At 39.1% G+C, this 6,593-nt stretch overlaps 2 pseudogenes; both read left to right on the top strand.

Annotated features, from left to right (window-relative positions):
• Positions 1-2,024: 2,024 nt before the first annotated feature.
• On the top strand, positions 2,025-2,852 carry LOC100525069 (patched domain-containing protein 3 pseudogene; annotated as a pseudogene).
• LOC146399508 (patched domain-containing protein 3 pseudogene) lies at positions 2,780-3,919 on the top strand (annotated as a pseudogene).
• The last annotated feature ends 2,674 nt before the right edge of the window (positions 3,920-6,593 follow it).

The following is a 6,593-nucleotide window of genomic DNA, read 5'->3' as shown; positions in this document are numbered from 1 at the left end:
TGGCCCTAAAAAGTAAGACCAAAAAAATAGAGTGATGTACATATATATGTATAATTTGTATGGAGCAAATTCTGGATGGATATACATGAAATACTAGCAAGGATTATCCCTGAAGGGTAGAATTACATTTGTTTAAATTTTTTCCTTGTATTTTCCCGTGCTTTCAGAATTTATTTTACAATAAGCATGAGAGGAGAGAGGTGTTTATATTTTGGAAAGTAAGCACCTTGGGAGAAATACCATTTGGTTTCCTGGGGAGAGAGTGGAGGAACCGTGCACTGAAGGTGCCCCTTCCTGGTGCACACTCACACTCATCACCCAGGGTTCCCACAGCCATGAATAACTGGAGTGAAAGTGTGTATACATCATCTTTGTATTGTCTGTGTGTGCACAGAAGTATGAGTGTAGGTGTGTGATTGTGTGTGTGTGGGGGGGTGATTTCAGCAACTCAAACAATAAATATGTGAGGATATTTTCTAAACCAGGTTCCATAAATAATAAAACCTTTTTTAAAATACCTAATACATATCTATGAGTTCATTAATGGTTCATAGTATTTATGATTCTTCCCTTTGGTCCAGCTAAGTACAACTGAAATCCACAAAGCTGGCAGCAGTGGGACCGTCAGGATGCAGTTTCTGACAGATGACATAAACCTGTGTCAGTGTAGACCCTGCCGCTTTGATCATATTCAGAGAACATCTCAATCAGAGGCAAAGTGCAATTCCCTGTTCTTCCCCTGTGTAGCCCATGGAGGAGAGCCTCCACACTTGAAATCAAAATCAGCATTTCACTTCCAAGTATTGATTTTGGACCAGTACACACAGTAAGAGAGATGCATGTGGGTGAAAGTTGTAGAGCACTTGAGGGAGATGAAATTTATCTGCAACATGCTCATGCTGTCTTTTGTAAACCTTTTCTTCTCTGTGTAGTCCCCTCCTAGCCTTCAATGATGATGTCAAAGTCTTCAAATGTTCTCCTGTCCTCTTCATTGCAAACCAATCATGAAACATCATTGTGGAAAAGACTGAGAACCTTAATAGGCACTTAATATGTGAAGGTGAAGGATTCTTAAGGTTTACTTTGGTACATATTTTTGATCTCAAGAGTACTTACTTTTTTTTTTTTTTTTTGGTCTGTTTAGGGCCACACCCATGGCATATGGAAATTCCCAGTCTAAGGGTCCAATCTGAGATGCAGATGCTGGCCTACATCACAGCCACAGCAACATAGGATCTGAGCAGAATCTGCGACCTACACCACAGCTCATGGGAATGCTGGATCCTTAACCCACTGTGCGAGGCCAGGGATCGTACTTGCTTCCTCATAGATTCTAGTTGGCTTAATTACCCATTAAGCCACAATGGAAACTTCTCAAGAGTACTTTCATTTTATTGAGATAATGCCTTAATGTGAAGTTTGAGTGACAGCATTCTGGGAATTAAAAACAAACTACTGGAAAAACTGCCTGCGCACGCGCGTGCGTGCGTGCGTGCGTGCGTGTGTGTGTGTGTGTGTAAACTATGTGGTATAGCTCAAATCATACCACAGTGATAGCTAGATGCTAATTGGGGAATAGATAAATTCAGCTCATAGTTGAAGCAGCAGAATGTTGGCTCAGTGTTAGTGCATTAGAATAAAAGGGATTATGATAGAAAATCATCTCTCAAGTATTCAAATGGAATCGAAGATACATTGCTAATCCCATTTCACCTAACACCCAGTCAGCCAGGTTTCCTGACTCATCATAAAAAACACCCTCCCTGGAGACTGGGAGTAGGGTCTACTGTGCCATGTGCAAACAGGAGAATGTACAAAACACAGTGTTATGACAGAGAAAGGAGTGATAAATTGTGTTGTGGATTCAGCAGCAACTGGAGAAAGTAGTATCCAAACAGAGACTGGGCAAGATAAACAAGACCTCAAGAGAGGGACAAAGAAAATGGTTTGATCTCTTTAACTTTTAATGGATGTTAATATATGAAGATTGTTTCTTTTTTTAAATAGGTGTTGGGGTCGATGACATGTTTATCTTGATGTCTGCCTGGCAGAGACCAACATCATGGATAACTTAAAAGAGCCAATGTCCGATGTCTATTCGAAAGCGGCAGGGTCCATTACAATCACCACCATCACCAATGTCCTGGCTCTCGAGACAGGAATTGTGACCTCTTTCAGGTCCTTACAATACTTCTGCATCTGTACAGGATCAACACTGCTCTTCTGTTATCTTTAGAACATCACCTGCTTTGGAGCATTTATGGCCTTGGATGGTAAAAGAGAAGCGATCTGTCTACGCTGGTTGAAGAAGCCAGAAACTCCCGACCAAAAATGTTTGTCATTAAAAAAGTCCTGCTGTCTCCCATGCAATTCTCTCCCAGAGCAACAAGCAGATGATATCCATCCAATGAATTTGTCCCTTACCTTAGAGACTATTTTGGTCCTTTTCTCACAAGACCAGAGGCCAAGGTTTTTGTAGTGCTTCTGTACACGCTGTGCCTCATACTTAGTATATATGGGTGTTTCCACATGCAGGAAGGTTTAGACCTTCGAAATTTGGCAAGTGATGACGCCTGTATCTCACCATATTTTAATGTAGAAGAAGAGTATTTTTCAAGTTATGGTCCCAGGGTCATGGTTATCGTTACTGAAGCTCTTGACTACTGGGATGAAGCCGCTAGGCAAAAACTCGAAAAATGGCAGATTTTAAAAACAACTATGTGGATAAAAATCTTACAGAGTTTTGGATACAAGAACATGTGTGATTTATGAAAAGTGACTATCAAAATGTAAAGGATGAGTTTTTTGGGTTTTTTTTTTTCTTTTTTTTTTTTTTTTTTTTGGCTTTTTAGGGCTGCACCCATAGCATATGGAAGTTTCCAGGCTAGGGGTCGAATTGGAGCTACAGCTGCTGGCCCACGCCACAACCACAGCAACACAGGATCTGTGTTTTGACTTCGACCTATACCACAGCTCATGGCAACACCAGATCTTTAACCCACTGAGTGAGGCCAGGGATCAAACCCGCATCCTCATGGATACCTGTTGCATTTGTTTCCACCGTGCCACAATGGGAACTCCCGAGAATATTTTTATGAACAATATTCCCAACTTTGTAACATATTTTCCACTTTTTGGATATGATATTAATATTTCATCATGACATGAAGTCATTTGTTCCCGGGCCTTCATTCAGATCATGGGAATTTCTTCTTCAACCAGTAAGGAGCTGATGTCACTCCAGTTCTGAGACTTGGCCACAGAGTGTGAAGTTCCCCTAATGGTGTATAAACACACAGTCACATATTTTGATCAGTATTCTGCAATAGTAGAAAACACTGTTTGAAATGTAATTATTGCATCAACAGCAATGTTCATTGTTTCCTTATTGTTAATTCCTCACCCGCTGTGTTGTTTGTGGGTGACTCTTGCTATTGCTTCTGTGATTGTGGGAGTGGTGGGATGCATGGCATTCTGGAATGTCAATCTTGATTCCATATCCATGATTAATCTTGTCATTTGTGTAGGGTTTTCTGATGATTCTTCTGCTCACATTTCCTTTGTTTCCAGTTCAAAGTCTTTGGTAAGCCAAATAACCACTGAGGCATTGTATCTGCTAGGATACCCCATGCTACAGAGTGCAGTTTCAACAATAACAGGGCTGTGTGTCTTATCTGCAGCTAAAGCATACATCTTCTGAACATTTTTTAAGATTATATTTTTTGTTATGGTATTTGGAGCTGCTCATTGCCTCCTTTTTACTCCAGTATACTGAACCTTTTTTTTTTTTGAGTTTGTGTGAATAGCTACTAATGAATCCAAGACCAATTACAGAAGTCCTGATTGCCCAATCCAACCTGATAGAAATGCACTATGAAGAATAGTCAATAAACTAAAAATAAAGCCTGTTTCCTTGGCTTGGAAATCCCATTTTAAAATGTTAAGGAGTTCCTGTCGTGGCGCAGTGGTTAACGAACCCAACTAGGAACCATGAGGTTGCCGGTTCGATCCCTGGCCTTGCTCAATGGGTAAAGGATCTGGCGCTGCCATGAGCTTTGGTGTAGGGCACAGACGCGGCTCAGATCCTGTGTTGCTGTGGCTGCGGTGTAAGCTGGAGGCTACAGCTCTGTTTAGACCCCTAGCCTGGGAACCTCCGTATGCTGAAGGTGTGGCCCTAAAAAGACACAAAAAAAAAAAAAGAGTTATTGAAAATATCCTGTGAAAAATGAACTAGTCTTACATTAAAATGTCTTTACTAAATGAGGAAATGATGTCACCTTTATTATGATGTATGCAGTCAAGCATAAGTTATAATTTTCCAGTTTTTTCCTTTTATTTGTCATTAGAAATTTTGCCTGAAATTCAGATATTTTATATATTGTAATATAAATGGAATATTATTTTAATTGTGCCTCCTACATGCATTGTTAGGTAAAAGTGCAACTGATGTTTATTTATTCTCCCATTCTGGAGTTTTTCTATGTATTTTCTTAATGGCGTATTTTGATGAACTGAAGTTTTTAAAGTTTTGGAACCCCATTTATCATTGTTTTAAAATTTTTATTTTCTGTATCCTCTGTAAGAAATCTTTGCCTAATCCAAGATTATTAAAAAAATGCATCTATGTTTTTCTTATCAAAGCTAGTCTTTATTTTACATTTAGGACTATGATTCATAGACTTTCATTTGTTGGGAAAGGTGGACAGCGGTTCATTTTCTTCCCATTAGAGTTATCCAGTTGTCCCAGCATCATTAATGAAAAGACTCTCCTTTCAGGAGAGGATTTAACTTGGCACCTCTGTCAAAGAACCAATTGACAATTTGCTTATGGCTCCATTTTTGCGCATTGATCTGTTTGTCTGTACCAAAGCGGATACCACATTGCATTGATGACTGAAGCTTTATATTAATTACTGAAATTAGTTTGGATAGGTTACCCAACATTTTTCAGCTTTCCGAAATTGTTCTGACTATTCTAGGCTCTTTGCATTTAGATACCAATTTTAGAATCACTTGTCAATTTACAAAAAAAAAAAAGCACCTTCTGGGCTTAATATAGCAAGAACATCTCTCCTCCAAAAGCTCACCCCTCAGCTCATTTGAAGGTAAATGACAAACCAGAAAAAAAAATCTGCAGAATATGACAGAATTAGTATTACACACACATGAAGAACATTAACACATATTCATTCTTAAACACAGTTTTAAAGACAAATGAGTGGCACATGAAAAAGAGCTATTATTTCAGCTATATGAAGATTTATGAAAAATAATGCTAATAAGGGCAAAGCATATAAAATTTATTAAAAGGTAATCAAGAAATATTTCAGAGAAAAAAATCTTACTAATCAAAAGAAATGCAAATATAAGTGAAAAATTATTACTTGGGCAACAATGAGAGAGATTAACAATGTACATAGTACAGGGGAGTTCCCATCGTGGCGCAGTGGTTAACGAATCCGACTAGGAACCATGAGGTTGCGGGTTCGGTCCCTGCCCTTGCTCAGTGGGTTAACGGTCCGGCGTTGCCGTGAGCTGTGGTGTAGGTTGCAGACTCGGCTTGGATCCTGAGTTGCTGTGGCTCTGGCGTAGGCCAGTGGCTGCATCTCCGATTGGACCCCTAGCCTGGGAACCTCCATATGCCACGAGAGCGGCCCAAAGAAATAGCAAAAAAAAAAAAAAAACCCCCAACCCCCCCCCCAAAAAAAACAATGTATAGTACAGAAGACCTTTTTCCTATTCCCAGTGTTAAGTCTTTATGTTCTTTGAGCCAATAACTCAACTTCCAAGTACACAATGCACAGTTAGCTGGATAAGGACACACAGATGTGTCAATTAGGATGCTCATTAGAGCACTGCTCCTTTTTGTGGAAAACTAGTAACAATGTAAATATCTTTCACTAAGGGTTGAGTAAATTAAAGTATAGCCGTCAGATGGAATACAAGTGGTCCTTTACAATGATGTACCTCTGTATTCACTGACACAGAATAATGTGCAAATTGTGTGTTGGGAGCAGGGGGATGGTAAGCCTGTGGAAAAAACATGATACAATCCTGTCTTCTGGAAAACTGCATATAAACGTGTAACAATGTGCAGGCATCTAACATATCTTAAAGGCTGTTCATGAATATGTAGACATTGGTTAAAGGTGAACTTTTTTCTCTATGTATTTCATACTGTTTTAATTCTCCTCAGAATGAGCCTGTGTTATCTTTATAGTCAGGAGGAGCCTATCTTATTTTAAAAACACTTATAAGCCTATGATAAAGATGTCACTTCAGTAAAACCTGCCAGCCTTTTTACTGAGCAGGAACTAGAAAGTAAATTAACAACAAACCAAAACCCTCCTGTCTGTAAGGAAGATTTCAGGGCAACCATCAAGCCTCAGAATCTACTCTAAATCATATATTTCACAAAGCCGGAGCAAAAGCAGAAAGAGGTAAGAAATTAAGCAAGAGAAGCATATGGAAAATGAGGCCCGACTTCAGTACAGAAAGAAGCCAACATTTTTTAACTGCAATATATTCTACTATGGTTTAATCCAACACTTTCCAAATTGTTTTCTGTTGCTCATTACTGTTCTGATTGATAT

Source organism: Sus scrofa, chromosome 10 (assembly GCF_054392235.1).
Source record: "Sus scrofa isolate SSC_HxYL_T2T_F1_AM1 chromosome 10, Sscrofa_HxYL_maternal_Yorkshire_Landrace_v2.0, whole genome shotgun sequence".
Lineage (NCBI taxonomy): Eukaryota > Metazoa > Chordata > Mammalia > Artiodactyla > Suidae > Sus > Sus scrofa.
Note: the sequence above shows the minus strand (reverse complement) of the source record. Positions and strands in the feature narration are given on the sequence as shown.